This window comes from Saccopteryx bilineata, chromosome 4 (genome assembly GCF_036850765.1).
Source record: "Saccopteryx bilineata isolate mSacBil1 chromosome 4, mSacBil1_pri_phased_curated, whole genome shotgun sequence".
In the NCBI taxonomy this organism is placed as follows: Eukaryota; Metazoa; Chordata; class Mammalia; order Chiroptera; family Emballonuridae; genus Saccopteryx; species Saccopteryx bilineata.
The window spans coordinates 139,707,130-139,726,773 of NC_089493.1; positions in this window are offsets into that span (position 1 = coordinate 139,707,130).

Here is a 19,644-nt window from a genome sequence, read left to right on the forward strand (position 1 = left end):
GCACAAACCTCTTTCAGGAGCTGATCCTCACAAGTGGCTGGCCAGCTTTGGTCCATGCTGTGGACTTCCTTAAAAATATCTCAGAGGTTCTCAAAAAGTCAAACAAATAACAGCTGGTGTGCCCTGTAGCTCTTACTACAAGCATGAAGCTCAGCACTGGTATTAATCAGCCTTGGTTCTAAGTGTAACCAAGTCTAGGTACATCCAAGCTCAGCACAGGTGACAACCAACTGCAGATTACTTTTTAGCTTCTACCAGCTGGCCCCAAGCCACACAGGTAGCAACTGACCTTGGTCTGCACCAAAGGCCCTCTCATTTTTCCCCATAGCAAACATGCATGGTGGCCAGCTTCAAACCACATCAGAACACCACCCAATTAGTGCCACAATAACACACAGAAAGGGTGGGTTTGGCAGGCATCAGAGCCTCCCTAAACAAAATCCCACTCTGTGGGGTCAAGCCCCATACAACATATTGTTCACTGTAGTCATGGTCAATCCTCACATCCATCTACTGATGTGCCAACAACAATCAAACATAACTACAGCAAGAAAGCACATACAACTCACACCCTGGAGCACCTAGCTCAGGTGAATGGTAGACTCAGTCACTGGGTACCATAGGTCACCCTTCCAAGACTGGGAGACATAGATCTACTTAATACATAAAAACAAATGCAGAGTGCAGTAAGCCAAATGAGGAGATGAAGAAACATGTCCCAAATGGAAAAACAGAACAAAACTCTAGAAAATAAACAAAACAAAATGGAGGCAATCAATCAACCAGATGCAAAGTTCAAAACAGTGGTTATAAGGATGCCTAAGGAATTTAGGGAAAGAATAGATAATCTCAGTGAAAACTTTAATAAAGAGATAAGAAATATAAAAAGGGAAATGAAAACATTAAAAAGTCAGAAATGAAGAATACAATAACTGAAATAAAGAATACCTTATGTGAAAACAACAGAAGATAAGATGAAGTAGAGGATTAAATAAAAATTTGAAATATAATGTGGTGGAAAAGACCCAATCAAAATTAAAACCAAAATTAAAAAGTAAGGACAGTTTAAGGGACACCTCTGAAACAAAGTCAAGTATAACAACATTGACATCATAAGGATACCAGAAATAGAAGAGAGAGCAAGGGGTTGAGAACTTATTTTTTAAAAAAGTGACTGAAAATTTCCCAACCTTGGCAAAAGAAATGATCATATAAGTCCAGGAAGTGCAGAGTCCCAACCAAGATAAACCCAAAGAGGCCTATACCAAGACACATCATAATTAAAGTGCAAAAGATTAAAGATAAAGAATCTTAGACAGCAAGAGAAAAGCAGTTAGTTATGTACAAGAGAGTTTCCATGGGAGTGTTGGATGATTTCTCAACAGAAACTTTGTAGGTTAGAAAAGAGTGGCACAAAATATTTAAAGTGATAAAAAGCAAAGGCCTACACCCAAAATTACTCTATCCAGCAAGACTATCATTTAGAATTGAAGGAGAGATAAAGAGCTTGCCAAAAAAGAAAAATACTGATAGTTTATCACCAGCAAACCAGTATTACAAGAAATGTTAGTGGACTTCTTTTAGAAGAATAAAAGTAAATGAAAACCAAAATGAAGAAAATATTGCAAAAAAAAATTCTCACTTACAAAGGTGAACACATATTAAAAGCAATGGATCAAACAAACACTAGAGGTAATACACAGGTTAAAAGGCAAATTAAGAAGATCATGTGTAATTACAACAAAATTTCAGAGTTATACACAGAAAAGTGAAAAAAAAGACAAATGCATAAACACTGAACAGATGAATAGAAATGGTCATAATTTTAGAATATGTTTGATCATAAATGACAATTTCCTTAAAATAGAATACTATAAATCTAGCTTGGTGTACATATGAACACTTGGTTACCACAAACCAAAAATGTACAAAGTATGTAAAAGAAATAGAGAGGAATTCGAATACAACATTACAGAAAGTCATCAACAGACAAGAGAGCAAGAAAATAAGAGAAGAACAGGAAAGAACTACAAAAACAATTAGAAAACAATCAAAGGGCATTAACTAAAAAGCTATCAATAAATGTGAATGAAGAGGCTTTCTTTTCTCCATTGTGTGTTGTTGTCCCCTTTATCAAAAATTATTTGACCATATATATGTGGTTTTATTTCTGGGCTTTCTATTCTGTTCCATTGGTCTGAGTGTCTATTTTTCTGCCAATACCATGCTGTTTTGATTATCATGGCCCTATAATATAGTTTAAAGTCAGGTATTGTAATGCCCCCAGTTTCATTCTTTTTCTTTAAAATTGCTTTGGCTATTCGGGGTTTTTTATAGTTCCATATAAATCTGATGATTTTTTGTTCCATTTCTTTAAAACATGTCATAGGAATTTTGATGGGAATTGCATTAAATTTATATATTGCTTTGGGTAATATGGCCATTTTAATTATATTTATTCTTCCTATCCAAGAACAAGAAATATTTTTCCATCTCATTGTGTCTTTTTCTATTTCTTTTCAAAAAATGGTGTTGGGGAAACTGGAAAGCCACATGCAAAAGAATGAAACTCGACTACAGCCTGTCCCCGTGTACTAAAATTAATTCAAAATGGATCAAAGACCTAAATATAAGACCTGAAACAATAAAGTACATAGAAAAAAACATAGGCACTAAACTTATGGACCTGGTTTTAAAGAACATTTTATGAACCTGACTCCAATGGCAAGAGAAGTGAAGGCAAAAATAAATGAATGGGACTACATCAGAATAAAAAGTTTTTGCTCAGCAAGAGAAACTGACAACAAAATAAACAGACAGTCAACTAAATGGGAAATCATATTTTCAAACAACAGCTCAGATAAGGGCCTAATATCCAAAATTTACAAAGAACTCATAAAACTCAACAACAAACAAACAAACAAACCAATAAAAAAATGGGAAGAGGACATGATCAGACACTTCTCCCAGGAAGAAATACAAATGGCCAACAGATATATGAAAAGATGCTCAGCTTCATTAGTTATTAGAGAAATGCAAATCAAAACTACAATGAGATACCACCTCACTCCTGTTAGATTAGCTATTATCAACAAGACGGGTAATAGCAAATGTTGGAGAGGCTGTGGAGAAAAGGGAACTTTCATCCACTGTTGGTGGAACTGTAAAGTAGTACAACCATTATGGAGGAAAGTATGGTGGTTCCTCAAAAAACTGAAAATAGAACTACCTTATGACCCAGCAATCCCTCTACTGGGTATATACCCCAAAACCTCAGAAACATTGATACGTAAAGACACATGTAGCCCCATGTTCATTGCAGCACTGTTCACAGTGGCCAAGACATGGAAACAACCAAAAAGCCCTTCAATAGAAGACTGGATAAAGAAGATGTGGCACATATACACTATGGAACACTACTCAGCCATAAGAAATGATGACATCAGATCATTTACAGCAAAATGGTGGGATCTTGATAACATTATAAGGAGTGAAATAAGTAAATCAGAAAAAAACAAGAACTACATGATTCCATACATTGGTGGAACATAAAAATGAGACTAAGAGACATGAACAAGAGTGTGGTGGTTACCAGGGGTGGGGGGAGGGAGGACGCAGGAGGAAGGGAGGGAGAGAGTTAGGGGGAGGGGGAGGGGCACAGAGAAAACTAGATAGAGGGTGACGGAGGACAATCTGTCTCTGGGCGAGGGGTATGCATCATAATTTAATGACAAGATAACCTGGACATGTTTTCTCTGAACATATGTACCCTGATTTATTAATGTCATCCCATTAACATTAATAAAAATTTATTTAAAAATAAATAAATAAAAAATGAATGTGAATGGATTAAATGCTGTAATCAAAAGACAAATATATAAAGAAGTGAAAATATGTTCACTGGATTCTTTGCCATAAAGAAAACATAAAATCTTGCCATTTGTGGACCTACAGAGCATTACACTAAGTGAAATAAGTCAGACAGAGAAAGACAAATATCATATGATTTCACTTTCATGTGGAATCTAAAAAACCAAATTAACAAACAAAACAGAAACAAACTCATAGATACACAGAACAAATTTATGGTTGCCTGATGGGAGGGTTGTTGGGGGTTTGGGTGCAAAAGGAGAAGTGATTAAGAGGTACAATTGATGGTTAGAAAGTAGTCAAAGCAATACAGTACAGCATAAAGAATATATGGTGTTAGATAGATGCTAGACTTACTGAGGTGATAATTTCATAAATTACATACTTGTCTGTTCACCATGTTACACACCTGAAACTAATATAATATTGTATGTCAACTGCAATTGAAAACTAAAAAACCATTATAAATATTGAGTGTCAATTTTACTTAAAAAATAAAAATTAAAAAATAGAAAATAAAATGTCTAGTTTTCAACAAAATCTAAGATATGCATGCAAAGAAAAAGAAAAGTATGGCTCATAGACAGGGAAAAAGCAGCCATTAGAAACAATTCCTGAGGAATCACAGACATTGATTCTTTAATAGGCCATAGAATACACTTCCATATTTTGATCTTGTCGCCTCCTGGATTATCAAGGGGCATAGGGACTCTTACAATCTTTAAAGTCAAGGTATTATTAAAGTGTACCTAGCAAATATTTTAAGGTCAATTTTAAAAAATTTAAAAGAAGGAAGTCATATCCTGGAACTCCTACGGGTCTACCATATCATGCTTTTACTTAAATTTTTTTTAATTTCTTTTGAATTCTGATGAACAAGAGACACCAAATCTTTTTCTCTTGCAAACTTCTACCTTCTTTTATTTGATCCAGCTAATAAAACTGTTTTGTCTTTTTCCAAATAGCTCCAGATATACGGAAAAGGTTTATATAGGCGGATGGCGATCCTCAAACCCTGCAGCAAGATCTTCTGAGCATGACTTTTAAGGTATCAAGAGGCAGAAAAAGCCCAGTAAAGATCAGGGGAACTACCAGCTTTTAGGACACGCCCTTAAAGGCTCCAATGCCCCAAAGGGGTCTCATAGGATTCCATCTGGGCCCTGCTTCAATAGTGAATAGGAAGGTCATTAAGCTAAAGCCTGCCAGGCTTACATGCCTTTGCTGTGAGAAAAAGGGACACTGGAAGGTAGGCTTCCCCCTTGCTACTCTAAGGGAGGGTTTAGTCTCTTCCAGCCCTGCTACAGCCACTTAAGACCTAACCTTTCCCAGAATTTTGGGGTTTGCCACTGAAGGCTGAAGGTGCCCACGGCCATCAAACCCATCTACGACACTGTGGAAGAGCCTAGGATATTTCTTCCAAGAAGCAGGTAAACTGATCTCATTTGCACAAGGGCCACTTAACTATGTCTTGCCTGAATAGTCAGGTTTTCTATTCTTTTCTTGAAGATCTCTGTTGTGGGTGTTGATAGTCCTATTTTCTGATGCTTTGTTTAATATATAGTGTTTCCTTTATTTCTCCTACCTCAATGCTCCACTCATATTTCAGGCTGAGACCTACACCTAATTTAGAGCTCTCTTTCCCCCTTTTGCCAACTTGTATTATGAATTTACCTTTGCCACCCAGCTTAGTGTATCACAAGGTTCTCTTTACCATGCCACAGTCGCAGAGCTCCAGGGAAAAGCAACCTGGTCTCATCTCTCCAGGCAGAGGAGAACAGAAGCTCCATCTCTACACATACTGCAGATGGCTTTTCCGGTCTACCTGAATCATTACCAGCTAGAAGCAGCGGTCATTGGGACTTGGATGTGAGTTGAAAAGGATAGAATTGTGACAACAATTCCAGTGCCACGTGGACTTTTCCTGGATGTGGACTTTTCCTGGACTCCTGCTCCTTGTGACAGCTCCTAACGGACTGAACTGGGGTTGGGTTGCATTTGCAGGGATTTGGAATGGTATTGGTGCCAACTTGGACTTGGTGAACATGTTAAGGACACTACTCTTTTATGGATTCTTGCTGTATTGGCCAAGAGTTTGTTTAAAGGCTTAAATCACTGTAAAAAAAAATAGAAGACTGGATAAAGAAGATATGGCACATATATACTATGGTATACTACTCAGCCATAAGAAATAATGACATCGAATCATTTACAACAAAATGGTGGGATCTTGATAACATTATACGGAGTAAAATAAGTGAATCAGAAAAAACCAAGAACTGCATGATTCCATACATTGGAGGGACATAAAAATGAGCCTAAGACACATGGACAAGAGTGTGGTGGTTATGGGAGGAAAGAGTGAGAGGGGGAGAGGCACAAAAAAAACTGATAGAAGGTGACAGAGGACAATCTGACTTTGGGTGATGGGAATGCAACATAATTGAATGACAAGATAACCTGGACATGTTTTCTTTTTATATATGTACCCTAATTTATTGATGTCACCTCATTAAAATTAATAAAAATTTATTTATTAAAAAAAAACAAAAGAAACTATTCCTGAGGAATCACAGACATTGGCCTTACTAGACAAAGACTTTAAATCATGCATTTTAAATATGTGCAAAGAACTAAAGCAAAACATATATATTAAGTGAAAGTATGAAAAAAATCTCACCAAATAGAGAATATCAATACAGAAATACAAATGATAAAGAAAGTACCAGTGGATGACGTCAGAGTAATGGTGTGCTAGGAAGTGATACAGATAAATCTTCCCAAAAAGTCAACAAGATCTTGAACCAGAAACAGAAAAACCTATCCTTGGAGCCTTCAGATGTTTCGCAACACACCCAAAGGTATGGACGAGCAAAAGATTTACTAGATATATGGTCAAACCCCGGGGGAAATAGGGAGTAAGAAATGCTCCGCCTTCCTCGCTAACCCTAACCGGGAGGCTTTCACTGGGAACTGAGAATATAGAAACTAAGGCGGGCGGAGAGACAAGATGGTGCTGGAGTAGGCGAACGTACCAGCATCTACCTCCCAGAACCAAAGTGGACTATAAACTAATTTTATGAACTATCATCTGGAAAAACCAACTTTGGACTAAGCTAAGAGGACTCTTCAACCAAGGAACACTGCAGAAGCCACACCGAGACTGGTAGGAAAAACGGAAACGCATAAACGTGGAGAGGGCTGCCGGTTCCTCGGAGTGAACGGCAGCAGGGAGAGAATCACGTGGTGGGAACTGAGTTTAGCAGAGGGGAAAGGGTCCTAAGCCCCAGGAACAAAGCCACAGCCTGCAGCCCCAGAGCCCAGAAGAGGCGTAAGGACAGTATTTAGCTGGAAACAAGTCAGGATACTGTTTGTGAGAGAGTCTGATTTCTCAGACCCAGGATCCTTCTTAAAGGGACCGCGCAGAACATCTCTCTCAAAAACAGTCACCTGGGGCTCCTGGGGATGGGGGGAGAGAGAAGAGGATGACAGCAACAGGAAGAGAGTGTAATCTAGGAGGCATAGAGAGAAACATTTTGGGAGATAGCCACCCTAACCACTGGGATGAGTCACTCTCCAAAGTTGAAGTGAATATTTCCCCAGGAAACAGCAATACCAGCAAAGGGAAGCAGGAGAGCAGCCAAACAAGCTCCCCCATTGCATTCAGAGCAGAGTCTCATAGAAGGAGGGAGCTTTAGGGTCTACAGTAGTGAGTCTTAGGGTCCGAGCTGCAACGCCCCCACCCACGTGGCTAAGGGCGCACCGGAGGGCGGGCAGCAGCAGGAGACAAAAGCGCGGTTCTGCTGGCAGAGGCGGAAGCTGGCTGGCCACCACTGGGTTCAGGTGTGAGCTCAATCTTGCCCGGCTGGGGAGAAGGGGGCATGCAAAAGCGGTCAAGCTCAGCTGCCGGCAGCCTATAATCCAGCCTGCAGAAGAAGGGCGGGAACCCCGGAAAGGGTGGAGACCAGCCCCAGAGCAAGGGCAAAGGAGCACAGCCCTGCCCCACCTGTGCAACCCAGGCTTGCGATCCGACTTGGTAGCCAACTCCTCCCGCAGGGGTGGAGCCAAAAGCCCAGAAGAGGCGGAGTTCTGCTACGGAGCTAAGCTTGGGCACGCAGCCCTGCCCGGCGGTAGAGCCAAGGCTAGCAGCTGCTCCTTGAATGGGATCCTCCTGCAAAGGCAGGGTGAAACAGGCGGAGACCCACAGCTGAGCAAAGGTGCTCGCCAGTGCCCTTAAGGCTGAGAATAACGTCACACACAAGGGCGGGGCAAAGACCAAGGCCACCAACCCTTGTGCACCTGAGCACGGGATCACAGCCACTCCCGTGAAAAGAAAATGCGGAGGCAAAGAAATACAACACAAATAAACCCACAGAAATCCCCAGAAAAGGAACTAAGTGAATCAGATATAACCAAATTACCAGATGCAGAGTTTAAAATAACGATGGTTAGGATGCTCAAAGATATTAGAACAATCATAGATGGCCATTACAAAAACCTAAATAAAGAGATAACAAATATAAAAAAAGGACATTGAAATAATAAAAAAGAATCAGTAAGAAATGACAAATACAATATCTGAAATAAAGAATACAATGGAAGGAATTAAAAGCAGGATGGATGAAGCAGAGAATCCAATCAGCAAGTAAGAGGACACAAAAAATAAAGGCATGGAAGCAGAGCAGAAAAAAGAAAAGAGACTCGAAAAGTCTGAGGAAACTCTAAGAGAGCTCTGTGACAACATGAAAAGAAATAACACCCGCATCATAGGGGTTCCTGAAGAAGAAGAGAAAGAACAAGCGGTAGAGACTTTGTTCAAACATATTATAGCGGAAAACTTCCCCCAATTAAGGCAGGAAAACATTTCACATGTTCAGGAAGCACAGAGAACTCCATTAAGGAGAAACCCAAAGAAACCAACACCAAGACACATCATAATTAAATTACCAAAGCTAAATGATAAAGAGAAAATATTAAAAGCTGCTAGAGAAAAAGACTATTACCTACAAAGGAGCCCCCATAAGGATGACTTCTGACTTCTCAACAGAAACACTTGAGGCCAGAAGGGAATGGCAAGAAATATTCAAAGTAATGCAGAACAAGAAACTACAACCAAGATTACTATATCCAGCAAGGTTATCATTTAAAATTGAAGGAGAAATAAAAACCTTTACAGACAAAAAAAACTCAAGGATTTCACTGCAACCAAACCAAGGCTGCAAGAAATGCTAAGGGACCTGTTGTAAACAGATCAAAGGAAAAAATATATAGCAAAAGAGAAAAACAGTTTTAAAGAAAAAAAATGGCAATAAACAATTACATATCAATAATAACGTTAAATGTTAATGGATAAAATGATCCGATCAAAAGGCATAGGGTAGCTGCATGGATAAGAAAACAGGACGCATACATATGTTGTCTACAAGAGACACACCTTAGATCAAAAGATGTACACAGACTGAAGATAAAAGGATGGAAAAAAATATTTCACGCAAATGGAAATGAAAAAAAAGCTGGGGTAGCAATACTTATATCAGACAAAATGGACTTTAAAACAAAGACCATAGTTAGAGATAAAGAAGGTCATTACATAATGATAAAGGGAGCAATACAAAAGAAAGATATAACCATTATAAATATCTATGCACCTAATATAAGAGCACCTACATATATAAAGCAGACTTTGATGGACTTACAGGGCGAGATCAAAAGCAATACTATAATAGTAGGGGATTTCAATACCCCATTAACATCATTAGATAGATCCTCAAAAAAGAAAATTAACAAAGAAACAGCAGACTTAAAGGACATATTAGATTAATTCGATTTAATAGATATCTTCAGAACCTTTTACCCTAAAACAGCAGAATATACGTTCTTTTCGAGCGCTCATGGTACATTCTCTAGAATAGACCAGATATTAGGGCACAAAGGTGGGCTTAACAAATTTAAGAAGATTGAAATCATATCGAGCACTTTCTCTGATCACAATGGCATTAAACTAGAAATCAACCACAATAGAAAAATTGAAAAACATTCAAACACTTGGAAACTAAATAGCACATTATTAAATAATGAATGGGTTAACATTGAGATCAAAGAAGAAATTTAAAAATTTCTAGAAACAAACGATAATGAACATACATCAACTCAAAATTTATGGGACACAGCAAAAGCAGTCCTGAGAGGGAAGTTTATAGCATTACAGGCATACCTCAAGAAGCTAGAAAAAACTCAAATAAACAACTTAACACTGCATCTAAAAGAACTAGAAAAAGAACAGCAAGTAAAGCCCAGAGCTAGTAGAAGGAAGGAAATAATAAAGATCAGAACAGAAATAAATGACATAGGGGCTAAAGAAACAATACAGAGGATCAATGAAACCAGGAGCTGGTTCTTTGAAAAGGTAAACAAGATCGATGAACCTTTAATGAGACTCACCAAGAAAAAAAGAGAGAGGACTCAAATAAATAAAATTAGAGGACTGAAAGAAGATGGCAGCAGAGTAGGCGGATGCACAGACGCCCTGCTCTCACCACCAAACTGAAATACAAATCAATTTAGGAAAAATCAGCATGAAAAACCAACTCTGAACTGCAAGAACGGCTCTCAAAAACCAAGGAGCAAAGAGGAAATCACAAAAGTCCTGGTAGGGAGCCCCTGAACCTCCTCTGCTTGCCGGAACGGAGTGGGGGGGGGGGGCTGAGAGCCCAGAGAGGATCTTGGAGGGAGGGGAGCAGAAACTACTGCTCAAACCACATGCCTGGTGACCAGGGAGCGAGGTGCATTGAAAGGACCAGCTTATCTCCCAGGTGGAGAGGACAGGGAGAGGGACAGACTGTGAGGAGATAAGGAATGCAGGAGAGGAGCTAAAAGGGCTGACTCATCCGTGCTGTAGGGGGCCATAGCTGGGGGAGGGACTGAACCTTTCACAAAACAGAGCTGAAGTGCTTCCAGATCAGAGACGTCCGGACATCTCTCCAGCTCCAATTAGCGCAACAAGACACGGCTAAAAACAAGAAGTGGGGAGGAGGGGCAGTAACTCAGCTCTCCATAAAGATATGAGATACACCTCCCCCTACTGAAGCTGAGAAAACACCCTGCCCCCAGTGAGTCTAGCTGGCTAAAGTGGCCTTCAAAGTCTCAGGTTACACCCACCGCATTCCTGGATACAGTTTCAAGGAAGCCCCCTGCTGAGATCAGTAAACAAGACTATCACCTGTTAAGAAAACAAACAAATCAAGACTTCAAAGCTGCCCAAATCTGAAAGTGGATTACAGATAACAGCTGATACCAACCCAAGAAGACCTAGAAATAACACAATTGAAAACTGGAGGCAGACAACACCAAGCCTAGACTCAATCAACTCTACAAATAAAAAAAAAAGAAGAAAAAGATGAGAAAACAAAGGAGTGCAATCCAAATGAAACCACAAGAGACACCTTTGAGAGATGAACTGAGTGATATGGAAATAATCAAACTTCCAGATGCGGAGTTCAAAATAATGATTGTAAGGATGCTTAGGGATCTTAGAACAACAATGGAGGGGCAGTTTGAAAACCTAAATAAAGAAATAGCAAGTATAAAAAACAATCAGTTGGAAACGACAAATACAATATCAGAAATAAAGACCACAATGAAAAAAATTAAAAACAGAATAGACAGAGCAGAGGATCGAATCAGCAAGTTAGAGGACAACTTGAATGAAGGCATGAAAGCAGAGAAGAAAAAAAAAAGACTCAAAAAGTCAGAGGAAACTCTTAGAGAGCTCTGTGACAACATGAAGAGAAATAACATCCGCATCATAGGGGTTCCTGAAGAAGAAGAAAAAGAACAAGGGATAGAGACTTTGTTCAATCATATCATAGCTGAAAACTTCCCTAAATTAATGCAAGAGAAACTCTCACAAATCCAAGAAGCACAGAGAACTCCATTAAAGAGAAACCCAAAGAAACCTACACCAAGACACATCATAATTAAAATACCAAAGCTAAGCGATAAAGAGAAAATATTAAAAGCTGCAAGAGAAAAAAAGGTTATCACCTACAAAGGAGCCCCCATAAGGATGACAACTGACTTCTCAACAGAAACACTTGAGGCCAGAAGGGAATGGCAAGAAATATTCAAAGTAATGCAGAACAAGAACCTACAACCAAGACTAGATTATCCAGCAAGGCTATCGTTTAAAATTGAAGGAGAAATAAAAAGCTTCCCAGACAAAAAACAACTCAAGGAATTCATTACAACCAAACCAATGCTGCAGGAAATATTAAGGGGCCTGGTGTAAACAGAACAAAGTGGGAAAACAATACAGCAAAAAAAAAAAAAAAAAGCAATACACCTTTAAAGAAGAAAATGGCAATAAACAACTACATATCAATAATAACCTTAAATGTAAATGGATTAAATGATCCAATCAAAAGACATAGGGTAGCTGCGTGGATAAGAAAACAGGACCCATACACATGTTGTCTACAGGAGACACACCTTAGAACAAGAGACACACATAGATTGAAGGTAGAAGAATGGAAAAAAATGTTTCATGCAAATGGAAATGAAAAAAAAGCTGGGGTAGCAATACTTATATCAGACAAATTGGACTTTAAAACAAAGAATATAGTAAGAGATAAAGAAGGCCACTACATAATTATAAAAGGAGTAATACAACAGGAAGATATAACTATTATAAATATCTATGCACCTAATATAGGAGCACCTAAATATATAAAGCAGACTTTGATGGATTTAAAGGGCGAGATCAACAGCAATACTATAATAGTAGGGGATTTCAATACTCCACTAATATCACTAGATAGATCCTCAAGAAAGAAAATTAACAAAGAAACAGAAGACTTATTGGAGACACTAGATCAACTCGATTTAATAGATATCTTCAGAACCTTTCACCCTAAAGCAGCAGAATATACGTTCTTTTCAAGTGCTCATGGTACATTCTCTAGGATAGACCACATGTTAGGGCACAAAAGTGCTCTTAACAAATTTAAGAAGACTGAAATCGTATCAAGCACTTTCTCCGATCACAACAACATGAAACTAGAAATGAATCACAACAGAATAGCTCAAAAACTCTCAAACACATGAAAACTAAATAGCAGATTGTTACATAATGAATGGATTAAGAATGAGATCAAAGAAGAAATAAAAAAATTCCTAGAAACGAATGACAATAAGCATACAACAACACAAAATTTATGGGACACAGCGAAAGCAGTGCTGAGAGGGAAGTTCATAGCACTACAGGCACACTTTCAGAAGCTAGAAAAAGCTCAAATAAACAACTTAACCCTGCATCTAAAAGACTTAGAAAAAGAACAGCAAGCAAAGCTCAAATGTAGAAGAAGGAAGGAAATAATAAAGATCAGAGCAGAAATAAATGACATAGAGGCTAAACAAACAATACAGAAGATCAATGAAACTAGGAGCTGGTTCTTTGAAAAGGTAAACAAGATTGATGAACCTTTAACTAGACTCACCAAGAAAAAGAGAGAGAGGACTCAAATAAATAAAATTAGAAATGAGAAAGGAGAAATAACAATTGACATAACAGAAATACAAAAAATTATAGGAAAATACTATGAAGAACTGTATGCCAAAAAACTAGACAACCTAGATGAAATGGACAAATTCCTTGAAACATACAATCTTCCAAAAATCAATCTGGAAGAAGCAGAAAACCTAAACAGCCCGATTACAACAAAGAAGATCGAAACAGTTATCAAAAAACTCACAACAAAGAAAAGTCCGGGGCCCGATGGCTTCACAACAGAATTCTACCAAATATTAAAAGAAGAATTAACTCCTATCGTTCTCAAACTATTTCAAAAAATTCAAGAGGAAGGAAGACTTCCAAACTCCTTTTATGAGGCGAGCATAATTCTGATTCCAAAACCAGGCAAAGACAACACAAAGAAAGAAAATTATAGGCCAATATCTCTGATGAATATAGATGCTAAAATCTTCAACAAAATATTAGCAAACCGGATCGAACAATATATGGAAAAAATCATACACCATGATCAAGTAGGATTTATTCTGAGGAGGCAAGGCTGGTACAATATTCGTAAATCAATCAATGTGATTCATCACATAAACAAAAAGAAGGAGAAAAACCACATGATAATTTCAATAGATGCAGAAAAAGCATTTGATAAAATCCAGCACCCATTCATGATCAAAACTCTCAGCAAAGTGGGAATACAGGGAACATACCTCAACATGATAAAAGCCATCTATGAGAAACCCACAGCCAACATCATACTCAATGGGCAAAAATTAAAAGCAACACCCTTAAGATCAGGAACAAGGCAGGGGTGCCCCCTTTCACCACTCTTATTTAACATGGTCCTGGAAGTCCTAGCCACAGGTATCAGATAAGAAGAAGAAATAAAAGGTATTCAAGTGAAAACAGAAGAAGTAAAATTATCATTATTTGCAGATGATACAATATTGTATATAGAAAACCCTAAAGTCTCAGTCAAAAAGCTACTGGACCTGATAAATGAATTCAGCAAAGTGGCAGGATATAGAATCAATACTCAGAAATCAGAGGCATTTTTATACACCAACAATGAACAGTCAGAAAAAGAAATTAAGGAAACAATCCCCGTCACGATTACAACCAAAAAAATAAAGTACCTAGGAATAAACTTAACCAAGGAGACTAAAAACTTGTACTCGGAAAATTACAAAGCATTAATAAAAGAAATCAAGGAAGATACAAACAAGTGGAAGCGTATACCGTGCTCATGTTAGGAAGAATAAACATCATTAAAATGTCTATATTACCCAAAGCAATCTACAAATTCAATGCAATACCAATTAAAACACCAATGACATACTTCAAAGATATAGAACACATATTCCAAAAATTTATATGGAACCAAAAGAGAACACCAATACCTTCAGCAATCTTAAAAAAGAAGAATAAAGTGGGAGGTATCACACATCCTGATATCAAGTTATACTACAAGGCCATTGTACTCAAAACAGCCTGGTACTGGCATAAGAACAGGCATATAGATCAATGGAACAGAACAGAGAACCCAGAAATAAACCCACAGTTCTATGGACAACTGATATTTGACAAAAGAGGCAAGGAAATACAATGGAGTAAAGACAGCCTCTTTAACAAATGGTGTTGGGAAAATTGGACAGCTACCTGAAAAAAAATGAAACTAGATCGCCAGCTTACACCACTCACAAAAATAAACTCAAAATGGATAAAAGACTTAAATGTAGGCCGTGAAACCATAAGCATCTTAGAAAAAAATATAAGCAGTAAGCTCTCTGACATCTCTCGGAGCAATATATTTGATGATTTATCTCCATGGGGAAGTGAAATAAAAGACAGGATAAACAAATGGGAGTAAATCAAACTAAAAAGCTTTTGCACAGCTAAAGACAACAAGAACAGAATAAAAAGACAAAGTACACATTGGGAGAATATATTTGACAATACGTTTGATAAGGGGTTAATAATAACCAAAATTTATAAAGAACACGTAAATCTGAACACCATGAAGACAAACAATCCAGTCCAAAAATGGGCAAAAGAGATGAATAGACACTTCTCCAAAGAGGACATACAGATGGCCAATAGGCAAATAAAAAAATGCTCAACATCACTAATCATTAGAGAAATGCAAATTAAAACCACAATGAGATTTCACCGCACACCAGTCAGAATGGCGCTCATCAACAAAACAACAAAGAATAAGTGCTGGCGAGGATGTGGAGAAAAGGGAACCCTCCTGCACTGCTGGTGGGAATGCAGACTGGTGCAGCCTCTGTGGAAAACAGTATGGAGATTCCTCAAAAAACTGAAAATCGAACTGCCTTTTGACCCAGCTATCTCACTTTTAGGAATATACCCCAAGGACACCATAGAATGGCTCGAAAAGGAGAAATGCACCCCCATGATTGTGGCAGCATTGTTCACAATAGCGAAGATCTGGAAACAACCCAAGTGTCCGTCAGAGGACAAGTGCATTAAAAAGCTTTGGTACATATATACTATGGAGTACTACTCAGCCATAAGAAATGATGACATCGGATCATTTACAATAACATGGATGGACCTTGATAACATTATACGGAGTGAAATAAGTAAATCAGAAAAAAACTAAGAGCTACATGAATCCATACAAAGAAGGGACATAAAAATGAGACTCAGGGACATGAACAAGAATGTGATGGCAACAGGGGTGGGGGTGGGAAGTAGGGGAGAGGGGATGGGGTGAAGAAGGAGAGAGGAGCTGGGGAGGGGAGGGGCACAAAGAAAACCAGATAGAAGGTGACAGAAGACAATTTAACTTTGGGGGAGGGGTATACAGCACAATCAAATGTGAAAATAATCTAGAGATGTTTTCTCTCAACATATGTACCCTGATTTATCAATGTCACTGCATTAAATTTAATAAATACATTAAAAAATAATTCTCTAGTAAACTATTAAAAACAAAAAAAAATAATAAAATTAGAAACAAGAATGGAGAAATAAGAACTGACACAACAGAAAAACAAAATATTGTAAGAAAATACTATAAAGAACTGTATGCCAAAAAACTAGACAACCTAGATGAAATGGACAAATTCCTTGAATCATATAATCTGCCAGAAATCAGTCTGAAGAATCAGAAAACCTAAACAGACCAATTACAACAAATAAGATTGAAACAGCTATCAAAAAACTCCCAAAAAAGAAAAGTCCTGGGCCTGATGGCTTCACAAGTGAATTCTACCAAATATTCAAAGAAGAACTAACTCCCATCCTTCTCAAGCTATTTCAAAAAATTCAAGAGGAAGGAAGACTTCCAAACTCCGTTTATGAGGCGAGCATAATTCTGATTCCAAAACCAGGCAAAGACAACACAAAGAAAGAAAATTATAGGCCAATATCCCTGATGAACTTAGATGCAAAAATCCTCAACAAAATATTAGCAAACCGGATCCAACAATATATGGAAAAAATCATACACCATGATCAAGTAGGATTTATTCTTGGGAGGCCGGGCTGGTACAATATTCGCAAATCAATCAATGTGATTCATCACATAAAAAAAAGAAAAAAGAAAAAAGAAAAACCATATGATCATATCAATAGATGCTGAAAAAGCATTTGATAAAGTACAGCAACCATTTATGATAAAAACCCTCAGCAAAATGGGAATAGAGGGAGCATACCTCAACATCATAAAGGCCATCTATGAGAAACCTGAAGCCAACATCATACTCAATGGGCAAAAATTAAAAGCAATACCCTTAAGATCAGGAACAAGGCAGGGGTGCCCCTTTCACCACTCTTATTCAACATAGTTCTGGAAGTCCTAGCCACAGCAATCAGACAAGAAAAAGAAATAAAAGGCATCCAAATTGGAAAAGAAGTAAAACTATCATTATTTGCAGATGACATGATATTGTATATAGAAAACCCTAAAGTCTCAGTCAAAAAACTACTAGACCTGATAAATAAATTTGGCAAGGTCGCAGGATATAAAATCAATACTCAGAAATCAAAGGCATTTTTATACACTAATAATGAACTGTCAGAAAGTGAAATCAAGGAATCAATCCCCTTTACCAATGCAACCAAAAAAATAAAGTACCTAGAAATAAATCTAACCAAGGATATTAAAGACTTGTACTCGGAAAATTATAAAACATTGATAAAAGAAATCAGGAAAGATACGAATAAGTGGAGGCATATACCGTGCTCATGGTTAGGAACAATAAACATCATTAAAATGTCTGTATTACCCAAAGAAATTTATAAATTCAATGCAATACCGATTAAAGTACCAATGACTTACTTCAAAGATATAGAACATATATTCCAAAAATTTATATGGATCCAAAAAAGAACACGAATAACCTCAGCAATATTGAAAAGGAAGAAAAAAGTGGGAGGTATCACACTTCCAGATATCAAGTTATATTATAAGGCCATTGTACTCAAAAAGCATGGTACTGGCATAAGAACAGGCATATAGAACAATGGAAAAAAACAGAGGACCCAGAAATAAACCCACAGCTCTATGGACAACTGATATTTGACAAAGGAGGTAAGACAATACAATGGAGTAAAGACAGCCTCTTCAACAAATGGTGTTGGGAAAACTGGACAGCTACCTGCAAAAAAATGAAACTACACCACCAACTTACACCACTCACAAAAATAAACTCAAAATGGATAAAAGACTTGAATGTAAGCCATGAAACCATAAGCATCTTAGAAGAAAACATAGGCAGTAATCTCTCTGACATCTGTCGCAGCAATATATTTGCTGATTTGTCTCCACAGGCAAGTGAAATAAAAGAAAGGATCAACAAATGGGACTTTATCAAACTAAAAAGCTTCTGCACAGCTAAAGACAATAAGAACAGAATAAAAAGACAAACTACACAATGGGAGAAGATATTTGACATAGCGTCTGATAAGGGGTTAATAACCAAAATTTATAAAGAACATGTAAAACTTAATACCAGGAAGACAAACAATCCAATCCAAAAATGGGCAAAAGAGATGAATAGACACTTCTCCAAAGAGGACACACAGATGGCCAACAGGCATATGAAAAAATGTTCAACATCACTAATGATTAGAGAAATGCAAATTAAAACCACAATGAGATATCACCTCACACCAGTCAGAATGGCGCTCATCAATAAAACAACACAGAATAAGTGCTGGCGAGGATGTGGAGAAAAGGGAACCCTCCTGCACTGCTGGTGGGAATGCAGACTGGTGCAGCCACTGTGAAAAACAGTATAGAGATTCCTCAAGAAATTAAAAATCGAACTCCCTTTTGACCCAGCTATACCACTGTTAGGATTATACCCCAAAAACTTTATAGCACTGTTTGAAAAGAAGAAATGCACCCCCATGTTTATGGCAGCATTGTTCACAATAGCAAATATTTGGAAACAGCCCAAGTGCCCATCAGAGGACGAGTGGATTAAAAAGCTTTGGTATATATATACTATGGAATACTACTCAGCCATAAGAAATGATGACATAGGATCTTTTACAACAACATGGATGGGGCTTGATAACATTATACTGAGTGAAAGAAGTAAATCAGAAAAAACTAAGAACTATATGATTCCATACATAGGTGGGACATAAAGATGAGACTCAGAGACATGAACAACAGTGTTGGGGTTACAGGGTGGGGGGAGGTGAGGGAGGGGGTTGGGGGAGGGGAGGTGCACAAAGATCATGGCTTTTCAACATTTGCCATATTCCCCCCTTAATCTATAGACAGACAGCAAATATTTACATATGGTGTTCCCACTATAAAGACTGCTGTCTTAGGGACAAAAGCTGATAAACTATTTCAGCAGTTCCTCCTTCTTCAAAGACTTATATGTCAACATACAGCTCCATGTTTCATAGGACATACTCAAGCTCACTCCATGCTCCCTGGAGCTTTAGCACAAGAGAATGCCCTTTTTTTTTCCTTTCCTCTTTTCTTTCTTTCTTTTTTTTTTGTTGTTGTTGTAGTATTTTTTCTTTTATTTATTTATTTTTTGTATTTTTCTGAGGATAGAAATGGAGAGGCAGTCAGACAGACTCTTGCATGCGCCTGACTGGGATCCACCTGGCATGCCTACCAGGGGTGGATGCTCTGCCCATCTGGGGTGTTGCTCTGTTACAACCAGAGCCATTCTGGCGACTGGGGCGGAGGCCATGGGGCCATCCTTAGTGCCCGGGGTGGCTTTGCTCTGGTGGAGCCTTGGCTGCAGGAGGGGAGGTGA